The sequence below is a fragment of the Nomascus leucogenys genome, chromosome 24, assembly GCF_006542625.1.
Source record: "Nomascus leucogenys isolate Asia chromosome 24, Asia_NLE_v1, whole genome shotgun sequence".
Lineage (NCBI taxonomy): Eukaryota > Metazoa > Chordata > Mammalia > Primates > Hylobatidae > Nomascus > Nomascus leucogenys.
The window spans coordinates 28,129,680-28,150,671 of NC_044404.1; the positions used below are offsets into that span (position 1 = coordinate 28,129,680).

At 46.3% G+C, this 20,992-nt stretch overlaps 1 pseudogene; it reads right to left on the reverse strand.

Moving 5' to 3' along the window:
* Positions 1–8,866: 8,866 nt before the first annotated feature.
* LOC100587866 lies at positions 8,867–10,743 on the reverse strand (annotated as a pseudogene).
* Positions 10,744–20,992: the final 10,249 nt, after the last annotated feature.

Below are 20,992 nucleotides of genomic sequence, written 5' to 3' on the forward strand. Positions count from 1 at the left end.
GCGGGTGGATCACAAGGTCAGGAGATCGAGACCATCCTGGCTAACACGGTGAAACCCCGTCTCTAATAAAAATACCAAAAATTAGCCGGGCGTAGTTGCAGGCGCCTGTAGTCCCAGCTACTCGGGAAACTGAGGCAGGAGACTGGCGTGAACCCGGGAGGCGGAGCTTGCAGTGAGCCAAGATGGCGCCACTGCACTCCAGCCTGGGCGACAGAGCGAGACTCCGTCTCAGAAAAAAAAAAAAAAAAAGTTGTTCTAGGCAAAAATGTTAAAATTTACAACATTTAAGATCATGGAGAACATGGAGAAAGGAGTACATTTTGGGAGGAAATAAAAATCAATGCCAACTCTTCTTAAGTTCATTTAGCCTAAGAAAATAATTAAGAATTTTCACAAAGGTTTAGTATAAGTTTGCTTATCTTAGTGATGTGTGTGATTTAGCAAAAAATGGAAATAACTTTCCATCATTTATTTATTTATTTATTTGAGACAGGGTCTCGCTCTGTTGCCCAGGCTAGAATACAGTGGCGCCAACACGGCTCACTGCAGCCTTGACCTCCAGGGCTCAAGCAATCCTCCCTCCTCAGACTCCCAAAGTGCTGGGGTTATAGGCGTGCAGCACCATGCTTAGCGGAAATAATCTTGATGTCTAATAAAAGGGAATGGAATAATTAAATGAAACCGCACATCCATACAATAAGATACAGCCATACAAAAAGAATTCGTAGAAATGAATTTAATGGAAAAATATTCCAGATACTTATTAACTGTGTGGCCTAAGGCAAATTACTTAACTCCTCTGCCTTAGTGTCCTTATCATTAAATGGGATACTAATATTGCCTTCTTTATAGTGTTATCATGGGGTTTAAATGAGTTATTATATGTAATAACATTTGGGATAGTACCTGGCCTAGAGTAAACATTATATACATATAAGTTGTAATTATTATAAGAAAAGCTTTAAAATAATATGTTAATATGCTACTTTTTTATAGTACATGTACGTAGATATAATGGTATGAAAGTAAATATTTCAAAACGTTAATAAGTGGCTCACACCTGTAATCCCAGCACTTTGGAAGGCCAAGGCAGATAGATCATTTGAGGTCAGGAGTTTGAGACCAGCCTGAGCAACGTAGCAAGATCCCGTCTCTACAAAAAAATACAAAAATTAGCTGGGCAGCCAGGCACGATGGCTCACGCCTGTAATCCCAGCACTTTGGGAGGCTGAGGCGGGCAGATCACGAGGTCAGGAGATCGAGACCATCCTAGCTAACACGGTGAAACCCCGTCTCCACTAAAAATACAAAAAATTAGCCGGGCAAGGTGGCGGGCGCCTGTAGTCCCAGCTACGCAGGATTATCTGGGCATGGTGGTACACACCTGAAATCCCAGCTACTCGGGAGGCTGAGGTGGGAGAATCACCTGGGCCCAGTAGGTTGAGGTTGCAGTGAGCCAAGATGTCGCCACTGCACTCTAGCATGGGTAACAGAGTGAGACTCCATTTCAAACAATAACAACAACAACACACACACACACAAAACATAAAACAGAGAAAGAGTATTGCTTTAGTAGGGGAGTAAGGATGTCTGGGATTTTCTACCTTGCCTGTGCCATGCTTGTTAGCCCCTGTGGCCAGTATATGAGTGTGAAGAAGGAGTCCGCCTTCTCCATCTCCTTTGAAAACTGATCTCCTCCTTTTTCAAATGAGAAAGGATCCCCAGGATGCTTTTAGGCAATGACAGTTTCTTTTTTTTTCCTTTTTTCTTTTTTTGGAGATGGAGTCTTGCACTGTCGCCCAGGCCGGAGTACAGTGGTGCAATCTCGGCTTACTGCAACCTCTGCCTCCCGGGTTCAAGCGATTCTCCTGCCTCAGCCTCCCAGGTAGCTGGGATCACACGCGCTGGCCACCATGCCCAGTTAATTTTCTGTATTTTTAGTAGAGATGGGGTTTCCCTATGTTGGCCAGGCTGGTCTCGAACTCCTGACCTCAGGAGTTCCCAGCCAACAGTTTCTTGACAGATCAGATATGGGGCCCAACGATAAAGAACCAACATTTAACTCTAGAGGCAGACAGGATGTGAGTCATCACACTGGTCTTTCATCAAGTTGACTATAATCGTTTCTGTGTTTGTCCTCGGTGGTATGAATGTGAACTGACAAGACTAATTTAGAAAAACAAACAAATATATCAGAAGATAAACATTTAAATAAGTAGTTTCCTTCAAAGTATTTATTTTGATAAATGAACACTTTAGCATTGTTCAAGTAATTGCTGGATTTTTGGGGTGGGTTGGGGAGATGTCAAGCAAATTGATTTCAAAATAGGTTTACAGTACTATTTTAGGTATGGTATTTCTTGAAGAAAAAAAGTATATCCATTACTCTTGCTAGGTTGGCCAGGCTGATCTTGAACCCTGGCCTCAAGTGATCCTCCCACCTCAGCCTTCCGAAATGCTAGGATTATAGGCATGAGTCACCATGCCTGGCCCTAAAATGTTTGTCTTTTTTTTTTTTTTTTAGATGCGGTTTTGCTCTTGTTGCCCAGGCTGAAGTGTAGTGGCGCAATCTCGGCTCCCTGCAATCTCCACCTCCCGGGTTCAAGTGATTCTCGTTCCTCAGCCTCCTGAGTAGCTTGTATTACAGGTGCCTGCCACCACGCCCAGCTAATTTTTCTGTATTTTTAGTAGAGACCGGGTTTCACCACATTGGCCAGGCTGGTCGTCAACTCCTGACCTCAGGTGATCTGCCCGCCTCGGCCTCCCAAAAAGTGCTGGGATTACAGGCCTGAGCCACCACGCCCGGCCACTTATATTTCTTAGTAATAAAAATCTTGAAACAGAGAAGCATTTGGCCGGGCGCAGTGGCTCACACCTGTAATCCCAGCACTTTGGGAGGCCAAGGTGGGTGGATCACGAGGTCAGGAGTTCAAGACAAGCCTGGCCAAGATGGTGAAACCCCGTCTCCACTAAAAATATAAAAAATTAGCCGGGTGTGGTGGCACATGCCTGTAATCCCAGCTACTCAGGAGGCTGAGGCAGAGAATTGCTTAAACCTGGGGAGCAAAAGTTGCAGTGAGCCGAGATCATGCCACTGCACTCCAGCCTGGGTGACAGAGTGAGACTTCCTCTCAAAAAAAAAACAAAAAACAAAAACAAAAAAAAAAGAGAGAAGCAGTTAAATAAATTTTGGCAAACCCATTTGGTGGAATATTATGCAGCCATTAAAATTATTATTATTTTAACTGAGTATCTCAGCCTTAAAATATATTTTGTTTTTTTTCCCCTCCTTTCCTTCTTAATCTTTTTTTTTTTTTTTTTTTTGACCGCATTTCGATCTTGTTGCCCAGGCTAGAGTGTAATAGTGTGATCTCTGCTCACTGCAACCTCTGCCTCCTGGGTTCAAGCGATTCTCCTTCCTTAGCCTCCTGAGTAACTGGGATTACAGGCACCCACTACCATGCCCGGTTAATTTTTGTATTTTTAGTAGAGACGGGATTTCACCATGTTGGCCATGCTGGTCTCAAACTCCTGACCTCAGGTGATCCACCCGCCTTGGCCTCCCAAAGTGCTGGGATTACAGGTATGAGCCACTGCAACTGGCCTTCCTTCTTAATTTTAAGATGTAGCCTTGAAACCTATTTTAGAATTCTCTTCCCTCCCTTTCCCACCTGACACTTTGTTGTACCGTGCAAACCTATCTGAGTATATGTTCATTTAGAAATTCCAGGGGCTGACCGGGCGCAGTGGCTCATGCCTGTAATCTCAGCACTTTGGGAGGCCAAGGTGGAAGGATCACAAGGTCAGGAGTTCAAGACAAGCCTGACCGACATGGTGAAACCCCATCTCTACTAAAAATACAAAAATTAGCCAGGCGTGGTGGTGGCGGGCACCTGTAATCCCAGCTACTTATGAGGTTGAGGCAGGAGAATCGGTTGAACCCAGGAGGCGGAGGTTACAGTGAGCTGAGATCATGCCACTGCACTCCAGCCTGGGCAACAGAGCGAGACTCCATCTCAAAAAAAAGAAAAGAAAGAAATTCATTCCAGGGGCTGATCTTGAAACTAACCAGGCATGGAGACCCAGCGCAGAATTCTTCCCCATGAGATTACCTCAGTGTGGTTAATCAACAGTCTCGCTGCAGCTGAAATGCGGCCAGCCAGCCAGCACTCCAGGTGGACAATAACCCAACATAGTCATTGGAAAGAGACATACAGGCCTGTACCCTGCATCACTCCTGCATGCTTCCCATACCAGTTTCCATTTTTAAACAACTCCACTTAGCCCCAAATTGGAGATGCTTTCTTTGTGACTTGAGCCCAGCCATCTCCTCAACTTCTAGAATTTAAATTAAAGCTGCAGGCCAGGCACCTTGGCTCACACCTGTAATCTTAGCACTTTGGGAGGCCGAGGAGGGCAGATCACTTCAGGTCGGGAGTTCGAGACCAGCCTGGCCAGCACAGTGAAACCCAGTCTCTACTAAAAATACAAAAATTAGCCAGAAATCGCTTGAACCCGGGAGCTGGAGGTTGCAGTGAGCCAAGATGGTGCAACTGCACTCCAGCTTGGGCAACAGAGTGAGACTGTCTCACTCTTAAATAAATAAGTAAATTAATTAATTAAAGCTGCAGGCCGGCCGGGCGCCGTGGCTCAAGCCTGTAATCCCAGCACTTTGAGAGGCCGAGGCGGGTGGATCACGAGGTCAGGAGATTGAGACCATCCTGGCTAATCCGGTGAAACCTCGTCTCTACTAAAAATACAAAAAAATTAGCCAGGCGGGGTGGTAGGCGCCTGTAGTCCCAGCTACTTGGGAGGCTGAGGCAGGAGAATGGCGTGAACCCGGGAGGCAGAGCTTGCAGTGAGCCGAGATGGCGCCACTGCACTCCAGCCTGGGCGACAGAGCAAGACTCCGTCTCAAAAAAAAAAAAAAAAAAAAAAAACACTGCAGGCCAGGCATGGTGGTTCACGCCTGTGATCCCAGCACTTTGGGAGGCTAAGTCAGGAGAATGGCTTCAGCCCAGGAATTCAAGGCCAGCAACATAGCAAGGCCCCATCTGTACAAAAAAAAAAAACAAGGCCAGATGCGGTGGCTCATGTCTGTAATCGCAGCATTTTGAAAGGCTGAGATGAGTGGATTGCTTGAGCCCAGGAATTTGAGAGCAGCCTGGGCAACATAGCAAAACCCTGTCTCTACCCAAAAATTACAAAAATTAGCCAGGCATGGTGGTATGTGCCTGTAGTCCCAGCTACTTGGGAGGCTGAGGTAGGAGGATCGCTTGAGCCTAGGAAGAGGTTGCAGTGAGCCGAGATCATGCCACTGCACTCCAGCCTGGACAACAGTGAGACCCTGTCTCAAAAATAAAACAATAATAAAAAAATTTAGAAGGAATCAAGATATCCTACAGTAATGATAGGAAACAATTTACATAGTGAAAACCATGCAACTATTTAAAGTGTTACTGTAGAAAAACTTAATGTATCATGCATATAATCCCAGCTACTCGGGAGGCTGAGGCAAGAGGATCACTTGAGCCCGAGGAGTTCAAAACCAGCCTGGGCAACATAGCGACACATGTGCCTACCAGAAAGAGATACAAAATGGTTAATAGGTAGTGGGATTATGCATAATTTAATTTTTGTCCATATTGCTTTTTTATAATTTTTGTTTCTTTCTTTTTTTTTTTTGAGACAGTTTCGCTCTTGTTGCCCAGGCTGGAGTGCAATGGCACGATCTCGGCTCACTGCAACCTCCGCCTCCCAGGTTCAAGCAATTCTCTTGCCTCAGCCTCCCTAGTAGCTGGGATTACAGGCATGCACCACCACATCTGGCTAATTTTTTGTATTTTTAGTAGAGACAGGGTTTCTCCATGTTGAGGCTGGTCTCGAACTCCTGACCTCAGGTGATCCGCCCACCTCGGCCTCCCAAAGTGCTGGGATTACGGGTGTGAGCCACCACGCCCGGCTATGAGTTTTGTTTCTTCGTTTGTTTTTGCGGAAGAGGGTTGAGACAGGGTCCTACTCTCTGGCCCAGGCTGGAGTGCAGTGGTGCGATCATGGCTTACTGTAGCCTCTACCTCCTGGGCCCAAGCAATCCTTCCACTTCAGCCTCTCGAGTAGTTGGAACTACAGGTGCATGCCACCATGCCAGCTAGTATTTAAATTTTTCTGTAGAGACAGGGTCTGGCTTTGTTGACCAAGCTGGTTTCGAACTCCTGGGCTCCAGTGATCCTCCCTCCTCAGCCTCTCAAAATTCTGGGATTACAAGCATGAGCCACCTCATCTGGCCAACAGTTTCCTAATATCACATGATACCCAATTATTATTCACAGTTCCATAATTGCCTCAAAAATGTATTTTTTTTTTTTTTTTTTTGAGACAGTTTCGCTCTTATTGCCCAGGCTGGAGTACAATGGGAAGATCTTGGTTCACCGCAACTTCTGCCTCCCGGGTTCAAGCAATTGTCCTGCCTCAGCCTCCCAAGTAGTTGGGATTACAGGCATGTGCCACCATCCCCAGCTAATTTTTTGTATCTTTAGTAGAGATGGGGTTTCTCCGTGTTGGTCAGGCTGGTCTCGAACTCCCAACCTCAGGTTATCTGCCTGCCTCGGCCTCCCACAGTGCTGGGATTACAGGTGTGAGCCACCACTCCTGGCCTAAAAATGTCTTTTTATGGTTTGTTTGAGTCAGGATCCAAACAAGGTCAAAATGTTACATTTGCTTATGATGTCTTTGCTTCCTTTTTAAAGTATAACATTTTCCTCCTCTCAATACCAGGAAGCCCATCTTCTTTTGGAGACCCTAGATTACCCTAGTGGCCTCCTGGGGGGAGGATATTGGCGTGGCGAGCGGATGGCAGCGGTTGCGCTAGCCCAGAAGCTGTAGTATTACTACCTTTTTTTTTTTGAGCTGGAAGTCTTGCTCTGTAGCCTAGGCTAGAGTACAGTGGCGTGCTCTTGGCTCACTGCAACCTCCACCTCCTGGGTTCAAGCGATTCTCCTGCCCGAGTAGCTGAGATTACAGGCGGCCACCACAGCACCCAGCTAATTTTTGTATTTTTAGTAGAGACGGGGGTTTCACCATCTTGGCCAGGCTGGTCTCGAACTCCTGACCTCATGATCCACCCGCCTCAGCCTCCTAAAGTGCTGGGATTACAGGCGTGAGCCACTACGCCCGGCCTTTTTAGTTTGTTTGTTTGAGACAGAGTCTCGCTCTGTCACCCAGGTTGGAGTGCAGTGGCATGATCAAGCGATTCTCCCGCCTCAGCCTCCCAAGTAGGTGGGACTACAGGCGCATGCCACCATGCCCAGCTAATTTTTTGTATTTTTAGTAGAGATGGGGTTACACCGTGTTAGCTAGAATGGTCTTGAGCTCCTGACCTCGTGATCCACCCACCTCGGCCTCCCAAAGTGCTGGGATTACAGGCATGAGCCACTACACCCAGCCCCTCCCTCCTCTTGAGGATTCCTTTTGCTTTTCTCCTGTATTGACTTTCCTATTTCTTGTTTCCAGAATTTTATCTAAAGTTACCTGAACTGTATCTTTGTTTGCCCTCCGGTTTTGGTAGACCATATCTGCCAGTAGTTTCTTGTGAAATGATGCATCAGAGGTAAAAATGTTTAGATCTTGTATATCTGATTATGTCTTTACCCACATATTTGAATGATGGTGTTAATTTTTTTTTTTTTTTTTTTTTTTTGAGAGTGTCTCGCAGTCTGGCCCAGGCTGGAGTGCAGTGGCGCCATCTCGGCTCACTGCAAGCTCCACCTCCCAGGTTCACGCCATTCTCCTGCCTCAGCCTCCTGAGTAGCTGGGACTACAGGTGCCTGCCACCACGCCCGGCTAATTTTTTGTATTTTTAGTAGAGACGGGGTTTCACTGTGTTAGCCAGGATGGTCTCAATCTCCTGACCTTGTGATCTGCCCACCTTGGCCTCCCAAAGGGCTGGGATTACAGGCATGAGCCACCGCACCCGGCTGATGTTAATGTTTTAACAAGGTACAGAATCCTAGGTTGGAAATCATCACCTTTCAGAATTTTGAAGGCATTCCTCCGTTCTTTTACTTCAAGTTTTGCCATTGAGAGGTTTAAAGCCATTCTGATCTCTGATCTGCTATGTGGGACTTACATCTTTTCTGTTTGGAAACTGATAGAATCTTGTCTTTGTCTGCAGGTCCTGACATGTCACAGTGGTGAGTCATGATGTAGATTTATTCTCATTCATTGTGCTAGGCACACAGTGGGCCCTTTCAATCTGGAAATTTATGGAAAATATTTTAAATTATTTTATGATATTTCCTCAACTTTTTTTTTTTTAGATGGAGTCTCTGTCTCCAGGCTGGAGTGCAGTGGTACCATCTCAGCTCACTGCAACCTCTGCCTCCTGGGTTCAAGCAATTCTTCTACCTCAGCCTCCCGAGTAGCTGGGATTACAGGTGGCCACCACCATGCCCGGCTAATTTTTGTACTTTTTAGTGGAGACAGGGTTTCACCATGTTGACAAGGCTGGTCTTGAACTCCTGACCTCAAACAATTAGCCTCCCTCAGCCTCCCAAAGTGCTGGGATTACAGGCGTGAGCCACCGCGCCCAACCATAAATAAATATTTAATTAAAATAAATTAAGAAAAAGTTTTCTCTCTGCATTGTCTCAATTTCCTACAAGTTTCTTTCTTCCTTTTTTAAATTTTACTAAGTGTTTTATAACCACAACAAACTAGTACAGAGAATGCCCTGTACAAAACACAGTAAAGGTTCAAAGACCGAGGTGTTCCCTTAGCAAGGCTGAAGATTTCAGTCTCTGGTATTTGGAATTTAGGGTGCAGTCCTTGTTTTTGGATGGATACTGGGTGTGTGTCACAGTCCATGCTTTTAAACAGATTTGAACAGACGAATGGCCATTTGGCCCAGGTAAAAGTAGATGAAGTGGCCAGGCGCGGTGGCTCACGCCTGTCATCCCAGCACTTTGGGAGGCCGAGGCGGGCGGATCACCAGAGGTCAGGAGTTCAAGACCAGCCTGGCCAACATGGTGAAACTCTGTCTCTACTAAAAATACAAAATTAGCCGGGTATGGTGGCGCGTGCCTCTAATCCCAGCTACTCAGGAGGCTGAGGCAGAATTGCTTGAGCTCAGGAGGTGGAGGTTGCAGTGAGCCAAGATTGCGCCATTGCACTCCAGCTCCGGGCGACAGAGCAAGACTCCGTCTCAGAAAAAAAAAGAAAAAAGTAGATGAAGTATTTGGTTTTGAGAGGTGACAGCGTGCTGGCAGCCCTCACAGCCCTCACTCGCTCTGGGTGCCTCCTCTGCCTGGGCTCCCACTTTGGCGGCACTTGAGGAGCCCTTCAGCCCGCCGCTGCACTGTGGGAGCCCCTTTCTGGGGTGGCCAAGGCTGGAGCCGGCTCCCTCAGCTTGCGGGGAGGTGTGGAGGGAGAGGCATGGGCGGGAACAAGGGCTGCGCGCGCAGTGCTTGCGGCCAGCGCAAGTTCCGGGCGGGCGTGAGCTCGGCGGACCCCGCACTCGGAGCGGCCCGCCAGCCCCATCAGCCCCAGGCAGTGAGGGGCTTCGCACCTGGGCCAGCAGCTGCTGTGCTCAATTTCTCACTGGGCCTTAGCCGCCTTCCCGCAGGACAGGGCTCGGGACCTGCAGCTCGCCATGCCTGAGCCTCCCCCCTCCCCATGGGCTCCTGTGCGGCCTGAGCCTCCCCGACGAGCGCCGCCCCCTGCTCCACGGTGCCTGGTCCCATCGACCACCCAAGGGCTGAGGAGTGTGAGCGCATGGCGCGGGACTGGCAGGCAGCTCCACCTGCAGCCCTGGTGCAGGATCCACTGGGTGAAGCCAGCTGGGCTCCTGAGTCTGGTGGGGACGTGGAGAACATTTGTGTCTAGCTCAGGGATTATAAATACACTAATCAGCACCCTGTGTCTAGCTCAGGGATTGTAAATACACCAATCGACACTCTGTATCTAGCTAATCTGGTGGGGACTTGGAGAACCTTTATGTCTAGCTCAGGGATTGGAAACGCACCAATCAGCGCCCTGTCAAAACAGACCACTGGGCTCTACCAATCAGCAGGACATGGGTGGGGCCAGATAAGAGAATAAAAGCAGGCTGCCCAAGCCAGCAGTGGCAACCCGCTCGGGTCCCCTTCCACGCTGTGGAAGCTTTGTTCTTTTGCTCTTTGCAATAAATCTTGCTGCTGCTCACTCTTTGGGTCCACGCTGCCTTTATGAGCTGTCACACTCACGGCGAAGGTCTGCAGCTTCACTCCTGAAGCCAGCGAGACCACGAACCCACCAGGAGGAACGAACAACTCCAGACGCGCGGCCTTAAGAACTGTAACACTCACCGCGAAGGTCCGCAGCTTCACTCCTGAGCCAGCGAGGCCACAAACCCCACTAGAAGGAAGAAACTCTGAACACATCTGAACATCAGAAGGAACAAACTCCGGACACGCTGCCTTTAAGAACTGTAACACTCACCGCAAGGGTCCACAGCTTCATTCTTGAAGTCAGTGAGGCCAAGAACCCACCAATTCCGGACACAGTTTCATGTGTCATATAACTATCGAAATTCCTCCCCACCATGCAGTGCCACATGGGACTTTACTTCTGTCACATTCCTTCTTGGTATGAGCCGCAGTGTCCTTCTCTATGTCATATTTCTCCAGCGCCTGAGTAACACACTCTGCCGAGTCCTGTTGTCTCTTCCGACATGTCTGCATTTTTTATTACAGCCTTTGGGTCACACATGGTTACCGTGGGGAAGGGGCCTGGCTGACTGCAAAGGTCTCCTGGGGGAGGTGCTAGCATCTCTGAGGCCCCGCTGGAGCTGCCATCGCTACTGACGCCTTGGCGCGTCTCACAAGTTTCTTTCCTTTGTTTGTTTTGGTCTCTATCTTTTCTCTTAGAGGAAAACCCTGTGTTTGGTAACCCTTGGCATCCTGCCCATGAATAAAAGTTGGACACTAAAAGCTGATTGGAAGTTCTGTGCATGAAGATGGGAGACACCAGCCATGAGGTCATGTGTCTATGAACCAGTGTCCCTTAGGTCATTGATTATGAAGAGCTATTTTGGGGGAGATCCCAGTGCCATTATCTTTACCTCTTTCATATTTTGCTTCATTTTCCCCAAAGAAGAAGACTCATTTGCCCAGCATTCTGGGAGCAGAGTATGGGAAAAGCCAACCAAATTCTAATTCCCCTTTTTTGAAATAGGCCCATTAACTGTGCCTGCTGACCCTTATTCCAGAGATTGTCTGTTTTACTCTCTCAAGAGAATAAACCTCTGTACTTTTGCCGAGAGGCTGCGGTAGGGGAAGTGAACTAGGTCTTCCACCAGTCCTTGTGTTGCAGCTGCACTTCACCCCTACTTCCAGGGTTACCAAAGGTATGTTAATTCCTGAGTATATCTGACTACTTCTTCACTTTCTCATTTCTGGCCCAGATGCAGTATTCTTGGGCCTGCCAGGCTTATTCCTACTCATCTTTTTTTCTACCTGTAACATTCTATTGCATTTACTGCCCCATGATTACAAATATGGCCCACTGCAGCCTCGACCTCCTGGGCTCAAGTGATCCTCCCGCCTCAGCTTCCCATGTAGCTGGGACCACAGGCACTCGCCACCAAACCCAGGCAATTAAAAAAAAATTTTGTAGAGATGGGGTCTCACTTTGTTACCTAGGCTGGTCTCAAACTCTTGGGCTCAAGCAATTCTCCTACCTCAGCCTCCCAATGTGTTGGGATTATAGGCATGAGTCAGTGCCCTGGGCCAATACCATGTTGTTCAATACATCTCTTAAGCTTATTCCTCATGTCTAACTGAAATTTTGTATCCTTTGAGTAACATCTTCCCAATTTCCCCATCCGCAAAATGCAATTTTTGATTTTAAGAGACACATTCTTCCCACTTTTTTGTGTCTATGAAGTCAAAATGCTTCGCAGAGGTCCAAGTATATTGTAAGCATTCAATAAACACTATTTTAGGTCTGGGCACGGTGGCTTACACTTGTAATCCCAGCACTTCGGGAGGCTGCGGCAGGCGGATCACCTGAGGTCAGGAGTTCAAGACCAGCCTGACCAACATAGTGAAACTCTGTCTCTACTAAAACTACAAAAATTAGCCAGGCATGGTGGCGTGCACCTGTAATCCCAGCTACTCAGGAGGCTGAGGCAGGAGAATCGCTTGAACCTAGGAGGTGGAGGTTGCAGTGAGCCAAGATCACACCATTGTACTCCAGCCTGGGCGACAGAGTGAGACTCCATCTCAACAACAACAACAACAACAAAAACGTTGAAGACATGATTACTATTACGCACACTAAACCATAGTTAACATTCTGAAACCTGTTTATTCCACATAATGCAATCTTCTAGCCATTCTTCTACATCAGTGTAAGTAGAGCTACCTTACTCTCTTTAAAGTTATATGATATTTTATAGAATAGACGTACTATAAATCATTCCTCCATTAATGGATATCTTTCATAGTTTTTCTTTTTCTTTTATTTTTAATTTTTTTTTTAACAAATAGAGATGGGGGTCTCACTTGTTGCCCAGGCTAGTCTCAAACTTCTGGGCTCAAGCAATCCTCTGGCCTCGGCCTCCCAAAGTGCTGGGATTACAGGTGTGAGCCACTGCGCCTGGCCTTTCTTTTTTTAATTAAAAAAAAAAAACTTTTTTCTGAAATATCAATAGTAGACACCCTGGTAAAACATCTTTATATATTATGCTAGTATTTCTGCAACATAAAGACCTGGAGGTAGAATCACTCCATTCTACTTGTATGGAAAATGTCTAATAGAAATTTCCATTGTGAAACAGGCGTGTGAGTCATTAATTAGGACCCTGATTTGGGCGGGCAATATGTAAATGTGGGATCGCTTGACCCCAGGAGTTTGAGACCAGTCTAGGAGACGTGGCAAAACCCTGTCTCTACTAAAAATACAAAAAGTAGCCAGGCATGGTGGCACACACCTGTAATCCCAGCTACTCAGGAGGCTGAGGCACAAGAATTGCTTGAACCCAGGAGGCAGAGGTTACAGTGAGCCGAGATCATGCCACTACACTCCAGTCTAGGCAACAGAGTGAGAATCTGTTTCAAAAAATAAAAAGAACAAGAAGAAAAAAGAAGACCTAAATCTCAATTATGACTCTGCCCCTTATCTTGGGAGTCGTTTGTTTTTCACTAATTTATTCAAAAATATTTATAGAATTATCTCTACTCTGTGCCAAGCACAGTGTTAGGGCCTAGAAATACAGAACTGAAAAATACACAGTCCTTAACCAGGCATGGTGGCTCACGCCTGTAATCCCAACACTTTGGGAAGTCGAGGCGGTGGATCACCTGAGGTCAGGAGTTCGAGACCAGCCTGGCCAACATAGTGAAACCCCATCTCTACTAAAAATACAAAAAATTAGCTGGGCGTGGTGGTGGGTGCCTGTAATCCCAGCTACTTGGGAGGCTAAGGCTGGAGAATTGCTGGAACCCAGGAGGTGGAGGTTGCAGTGAGCCAAGATTGCACCATTGCACTCCAGCCTGGGCTACAAGAGCGAAACTCTGTCTCAAAAAAAAAAAAAAAGAAAAAGAAAAAAAATACACAGTCCTTGCCCTTAAGAAATTTACACTAATTGTTGGGGGGACAGACACAAACAGATGCTACTTGCTAACCATGTGACCTTGGAAAATTGCTTAACATCATATGTGTCTGTTTCTTTTTCTGTAAAATGGGTAATTGTCCTCATACCACAGGGTTGTCATGAGGATTAAGTGAAATAATGAGGAATGCCCTGCACAGTGCCTGGCACATAATATGCACTCAATTAATGGATGCTATCGTTGTTTTAGTAATAATATATAATAAATAATTTGTTGTGGTTGCTGTGATAGAAGTTCTACCTGTCTGAACTCCAGTTTCTACAATATTAAATGAATTGTTGAGATAATAATATAACATATACTAAGTGGTACTCAATAAGTATTAGTTTATTTTCCTGCATTTTTATGTTGAGACAAAGGACCGGTATGCAGATGGAAACACAAACATCTATATGTCTGGATACAACATTGATCTTCCTGGTTCATGTGTCACAGAGCCAATTCTGTGCACTTCCTTAGCCACACAGATTTCAGCTGTGGCCATATCTGAACATATGGAACAAGACTGCATACCTCCCTGCTGATAGTCACAGGTAATCATGGAGACAGGATGTTCATACCGCCCAGGGCTCATGGTTGCCTACTGTGGAATTACTTTTTCCCTCCTAGTTTACAAAGCACAGCAGTGTGGTACAGCTTGTACCACATTCTTAATGGGGTCACCTTTTTGTCTGACAGTGATTTTGCAAAATAGTTTATTTTCTTTCCTACATGTGTATAAAACAAGAATTAAAGGAAATATATCTTGATACCAAGGATTCTAAACTTCAGTTATTAATTAAATTTAAAGATAATTCTAGAGGCAAATTTTGGCAGAATGAAATGATAGAATGAAGTTCTTTACTTTCTTGGAGAGTTTTAAAACCACCAATGTTTATTTTTCCTTTCTGGATATGTGCTTAGCTACATAGAATGCCACATGCCCCTGGTTTTTGACTAGCTGACCCTCCTTACAGAGGTAGCGTGGTGTAATCGTCTAGAGCTCACGTTTGGAGTCAGGAGTACCTGGGTTTGATCTTTAGTTCTTCTATTTTATCGTCTCTGGGATCTGGGGCAAAAATCTCCAAAGCTCATTTCCTTACCTGCAAAATGAGAAATAATAATATCATTAAACTATGATATCAGCCTTTTGGAATGAACATGAGAGTTAAAGGAGATACTAACGTAAACTGCTTAACACAGAGCTCACAGTAAGCACTTTTAATTTGTAGCTATGATCATGATCTTCTTTTTTTTTTTTTTTTTTTTTTTTTAAATGGAGTCTCTCTCTGTTTCTCAGGCTGGGGTATAGTGGTGCAATCTCAGCTCACTGCAACCTCCGCCTCCTAGGCTCAAGCAATTCTCTTGCCTCAGCCTCCTGAGTAGCTGGGACTACAGGGACACGCCACCACACCCAGCTATTTTTTTTTTTTTTTTGGTATTTTTAGTGGAGACAGGGTTTCACCATATTGGCCAGGCTGGTCTCAAATTCCTGGTCCCAGGTGATCTGCCTGCCTCAGCCTCCCAAAGTGCTGGAATTACAGGCTTCAGCCATCACGCCCGGCCAATCATGACCATTTAAATTTTCATTAAGGTACTTCATGCAGTGCTTGGCATATGGTTGATGCTCAAACCTGTAGCTATTGCAATAAGTTACCTACAGTTTCTAACTGCCAGGGTTATGGCTTTGTTATTTATTTTTAATAAAATTGTTAGTGATTAACACGATCTTTAGCCTAGTACCTAGGAACTTGTCTCATCATCTTGGTAACTGACAAGGCCTGGCACCATGCCTGGCATGTAGTAGGCACTCAATACATAGCTGTTGAATCATATTAAATTGAAATGAATATCCATTCAGACATTAGCACAAGAGCTGTGTCACTAAATAGCTGTCATTGCAAAATTTACAGACAACAATGACACAGACATGCTTGCATAGTTTGTAAGCCACGATTTCAACTTCCTGCATTGCAGACATCTAAATTAATAATCCCATTCCACTCACATGATCCTTAGAAAGAAAGGGCAAACTAATAGAAATATCTGGTTTAGCAACTAAAAGAATGAGCTCTAGTCTAGGTAGATAGAAGCTTACATCCTGGCTTCAACACCACCTCGTGGGTCAGTTACTTAATCTCTGAGTTTCAGTTTTCTTATTTGTGAAAAGGGAATAATAATAGAATCTATTTAATGAAGTTATTGTGAGAATAGTGCCTTCCATCTGCTGTTCTCTTTGCCTGAAACACTCTTGTTTCATGAAGGGTGAAACCCCATGTTTGGATTGTGTGTGTGTGTGTGTGTGTGTGTGTGTGTGTGTGTGAGAGAAAGAGAGAGAGACACAGGGTCTCGCTCTGTCGCCCAGGCTGGAGTGAAGTGGCTTGATCTTGGCTCAATGCAACCACCGCCTCCCAGGCTCAAGCTATTCTCCTGCCTCAGCCTCCCAAGTAGCTAGGATTATAGGCATGTGCCACCATGCCCAGCTAATTTTTTTTTTATTTTTTGAAATTATCTTTTTTTTTTTTTGAGACAGGGTCTCACTCTGTCACCCAGACTGGAGTGCAGTGGTGTGATCTCGGCTCATGGCAACCTCCACCTCCCAGGCTCAAGGGGATTTTCCTGCCTCAGCCTCCCAAGTAGGTGGGATTATAGTCGCGTGCCACTACTGCCCAGCTAATTTTTGTATTTTTAGTAGAGTCAGGGTTTCACCATGTTGGCCAGTCTGGTCTGGAACTCCTGACCTCACGTGATCCACCAGCCTCGGCCTCCCAAAGTACTGGGATTACAGGCTTGAGCTACCCTGCCTGGCCTCCATGTTTCACCTTGTTAATTCCCCCTGATTTTTCAGCTTGACTTCACTTCTTCCAGAATGCCTTCCCTGCTGCCCATGGTAGGTTGGTTCACTGTTATACGCTCCCTGTAGCACCTGTCAATTACTCTTTATAATTACTTCCTTTTTTTTTTTTTTTTTTGGAAACAGTCTTGCTCTGTCGCTCAGGCTGGAGTGCAACGGCGAGATCCCGGCTCACTGCAACCTCTGTCTCCTGGGTTCAAGCAATTCTCCTGCCTCAGCCTCCCAAGTAGCTGGTATTACAGGCACCCGCCACCACACCCAGCTAAGTTTTTTTGTATTTTTAATAGAAACGGGTTTTCACCACGTTGGCCAGGCTGGTCTCGATCTCCTGACCTCAGGTGATCCACCTGCCTCTGCCTCTGCCTCCCAAAGTGCTGGGATTACAGACATGAGCCACTGTGCCCGGCCTGTAATTACTTCTTAAACTATTCACTTCCTTTCTGAACTGTGAATTCCCAAAGGAGAGGGATAGTATCTGTTTCATTTATTTCTGTCTCCAATGTCTAATAGTCTCTTGGTTCATAATATTTTGGGTGGACTGTTCTTGTTAACTCAGTGAAAAAAACAAGGTAATAATGCACATAAATACAGAGCCCAACATTTAGCAAACTCTTAATAAATGAGATGTGTTAGTAGTATTAACAACAAAGTATTGTACTGAGTTTACTTGCCTTGGGAAAACTAGTGGGAGGAGCAACAAATTAAGATAGGTATTGTGAATCTAGCTCCGTATCTCACTTGTGATATGCCCCTGACGAAATGTCTGTTCTTCTCATTTTTCCACTATTTAAATGAACATAAGATATTCATCCTGGCATCCCACTTAACTTGGTTCCCATAAAGTCTGCCTTTTGCCAAACCACACCTGAAAGGCTGTCCTGCGTGCCCCCAGTTTCTAGATTCCATACTATGCTTGTGCTTCTCTGCCTTCTCAGCTGTTAATTATTGATCCCTGACCTTTCTCCCTTCTATTTCTGTCTAGCTCCTCAGTTTGTTACACCAGTTGGCTACCTCCCAGCTTTTAGCTTTGAAATAAATTTGTCCGGCTGGGTGCGGTGGCTCATGCCTGTAATCCCAGCGCTTTGGGAGGCCGAGGTGGGCAGATCACAAGATCAGGAGATCGAGACCATCCTGGCCAACACGGTGAAACCCTGTCTCTACTAAAAATACAAAAAATTAGCTGGGTGTCGTGGCGGGCGCCTGTAGTCCCAGCTACTCAGGAGGCTGAGGCAGGAGAATGGTGTGAACCCGGGAGAGAGAGCTTGCAGTGAGCCGAGATCGCGCCACTGCACTCCAGCCTGGGCAACAGAGCGAGACTCCGTTTCAAAAAAAAAAAAAAGGAAATACATTTGTCCTCATGATAAAGACCAAAATCCTTAAGATGCTAATGGAAGCCTCATCTTCTTCCTGTTGTCTTGCTCACTGTGCTCTGGCCACCTGGCTACCCTGAGGTTTCCTGGAGGCACGAATCTCCCTGACCAAGGCCTTTGGACCCAACAGTCCTTACGCTTGAAGCAGCATCCCCCGCCTCTTTATAGGGTTCACCTCCAGTCAACTCCTGTCTCAGCTTTAGCATCACTTCTTCAGGGAGCATTACTTAGCTTCCTTGGAAGAAATTAGATTTCTCTGTTATATGCCATCTTCCATATAGATCAGTGTAATACACTGTCAGTACTTCACATTTTTTTTGTATTTTATTTAATTCTTTTCTTTTCTTTTCTTTTCTTTTGAGACAGAGTCTTGCTCTGTCACCCAGGCCGTAGTGCAGTGGTGCAATCTCGGCTCACTGCAACCTCTGCCTCCCAGGTTCAAGTGATTCTCCTGCCTCAACCTCCTGAGTAGCTGGGATTACAGGCTCTCGCTACCTCATCCGGCTAATTTTTGTATTTTTAAAACAGACAGGGTTTCACCATGTAGGCCAGGCTGGTCTTGAACTCCTGACCTCAGGTGATCCACCTGCCTCGGCCTCCCAAAGTGCTGGGATTACAGGCTTGAGCCACCACGCCGGCCTTATTTATTTAATTTACAAAATTTGTTTTGAGGCTGGGCGTAGTGGCTCACACCTTTAATCCCAGCACTTTGGGAGGCCAAGGCAGGCAGATCACCTAAGGCCAGGAGTTCGAGACCAGCCTGCCTGACATGGTAAAACCCTGTTTCTACAAAAAAAAAAAAAAAAAATTAGCCGGGTGTGGTGGCGTGTGCCTGTAGTCCCGGCTGCTCAGGAGGCTGAGGCAGGAGAATCTCTTGAACCTGGGAGGCGGAGGTTGCAGTGAGCCGAGATCCACCACTGCATTCCAGCCTGAGCAACAGAGCCAGACCCCGTCTCAAAAATAAATAAACAAATAAATAATTTGGCCGGGCACAGTGGCTCACACCTGTAATCCCAACACTTTGGGAGGCCGAGGCGGGCGGATCGTGAGGTCAGGAGATCGAGACCCTCCTGGGTAACACGGTGAAACCCCATCTCTACTAAAAACACAAAAAATTAGCCGGGCATGGTGGCGGGTGCCTGTAGTCCCAGCTACTCAGGAGGCTGAGGCAGGAGAATGGCGTGAACCCGGGAGGCAGAGCTTGCAGTGAGCCGAGATCGTACCACTGCACTCCAGCCTGGGCGACAGAGTGAGACTCTGTCTCACAAATAAATAAAATAAAATGAAATAAAATATAATAAAACTTTTTTGAGACAGGGTCTCACTCTGGTTGCCCAGGCTGGAATGCAGTGGTGCGATCTCAGCTCACCGCAGCTTCGACCTCTCAGGTTTCAGATGATTCTCCCACCTCAGCCTCCCAAGTAGCTGGGACTACAGATGTGTGCCACCACACCTGGCTAATTTTTTGTATTTTTAGTAGAGACCGAGGTTTCGCCATGTTGACCCAGGCTGGTCTCAAACTCCTGGACTCAAGCAATCCCTCCGTCTCGGCCTCCCAAAGTGCTGAGATTATAGGCGTGAGCCACTGCGCCCGGCCCGGAGACGGAGTTTCGCCCTTTTTGCCCAGGCTGAAGTGCAGTGGCTGGATCTCAGGTCACCGCAACCTCTGCCTCCCGGGTTCAAGCGATTCTCCTGCCTCAGCCTCCTGAGTAGCTGGGATTATAGGCATGCGCCACCACACCGGGCTAATTTTGTATTTTTAGTAGAGACGGGATTTCTCCATGTTGGTCAGGCTGGTCTCGAACGCCTGACCTCAGGTGATCCGCCCGCCTCGGCCTCCCAAAGTGCTGGGATTACAGGCATGAGCCACTGCCCCTGGCAGATCTTCACATTTTAAAAGAGAAATTAAGAATTCAGGCTTGAATGTAAAATTCCTGGGGTTAAAATGTAAATCACTGTGGGCCAAAACAAAATATCTGTCGGTTAGTGACCGCCTATGGCCTGCCTATTTGCAACCTGTGCTGCTCAACCTTTAGCTATACTTGGTAACTATTTCTGTGTTAATCATCACTCCATCATCATTCCACCTATCAACTGTCCACTCCATGCCAGGCACTGTCTTGGTGCTTTATGCAGATGATTTCATGTAATCTCCAAAACCATCTGTGAGGTCAAGTGAGGTTCAGAGAGGTTAAGACACTTGCCCACGGTCAGTAAGTGGTGGAACCAGATGCTATAGGTCTTTCCAATAGACTTTTGTGTGTCCAGATACAATTTGTCAGTTTAGAATGGGAGGGCCTTGAATCTTAAATTCAGCTGGAAAAAAAAAAAAAAAAAAGGATGAGAGAAGCTCTGAAGCTCTGCCTGACAATGACAACTTGACAACCATTAATATTTGTTGCGTGCTCACTAGGTGCCAGGCATGGCGCTAAGTACTTTATGTGATCTAATTTAATCCTCACAACACTTATGTAAAGGAGCCACTGTTATCATCCCCATTTTATAGATGAGGAAACTGAGGTGTAGAATAGGTATCTGATTGCTGTGCACAGTGGCTCACACCTGGAATCCCAGCACTTTGGAAGGCCGAGGCAGGCAGATCACCTGAGACCAGGAGTTCGAGACCAGCCTGGCCAACATGGCGAAACCCTGTCTCTACTAAAAATACAAAAAATTAGCCGGGCGTGGTGGCAGGCGCCTGTGAGGCAGGAGAATTGCTTGAACCCAGGAGGCAGAGGCTTCAGTGAGCCAAGATCACACCATTGCACCCCAGCCTGGGCAACAAGAGCAAAACTCAATCTCAAAAAAAAAGAATAGGTATCTGATTTACCCAAGGTATAGAACAGGTGTCTGATTTACCCAAGGTAAAGACAGAATTCAAACGCAGGCAATTGAATGCCACAGCTCCCTGCTTTTAGCAATTTGGTTTTGTGGCGGAGTATGGGATGATGACAGCAAAAAGGGAGAAATCTGTAAATCAGTCTTTCTCCAATCCAGAGCCTAACAGAGGACTCAATTGAAAGAAGAATCCCACCAGGTACTTCCAGGAACCTGATATTGAAAGATGTGGCCTGTAGGTGGCAGCAGCATTCATAGTTTCTTCTCTAAATTCAGCAATGTTCAAAGCTATAGGGAGGAAA